This window comes from Penaeus monodon, chromosome 22 (genome assembly GCF_015228065.2).
Source record: "Penaeus monodon isolate SGIC_2016 chromosome 22, NSTDA_Pmon_1, whole genome shotgun sequence".
NCBI lineage: Eukaryota > Metazoa > Arthropoda > Malacostraca > Decapoda > Penaeidae > Penaeus > Penaeus monodon.
This window is the reverse complement of record NC_051407.1, coordinates 2,086,476-2,086,797: the sequence shown is the minus strand read 5'-3', so window position 1 is coordinate 2,086,797 and position 322 is coordinate 2,086,476. Positions and strand designations below refer to the sequence as shown.

At 34.8% G+C, this 322-nt stretch overlaps 1 protein-coding gene across 1 annotated transcript in view; it reads right to left on the bottom strand.

The window, feature by feature from the left end:
* Nucleotides 1-322, bottom strand: part of LOC119586818 (mucin-5AC-like) — a gene marked incomplete in the record, with an annotated part of 19,136 nt that overhangs the window by 10,941 nt on the left and 7,873 nt on the right.

Sequence of the window (322 nt, the reverse complement as noted above, 5' to 3'; positions counted from 1 at the left end):
GTGAAGTTGTGATCTTCAACTGACCCCACTATTTCAAAATAAATTCAGGATTGAGATCACAAATAATGAAAATAAAACCAAGGTGCATTCCAGTCAACAGCTTCTGAGAAATATCACATGGAACATCCAGGGAATTATACGACCAAGGCTGCTACGTACATTTGGCCTAGGGTGTTCTTTACGATCAGTATTACCATAGAGCTAGGAGCAATTTTCTGTCAGAAGTATGCATAAGTAATAATTTACAAATTAACCTGAGATAACTCTTGATTAATGCGACTATCTCTTCTGATAATTTTTTTTAATCTCTCCACAAAAAAAA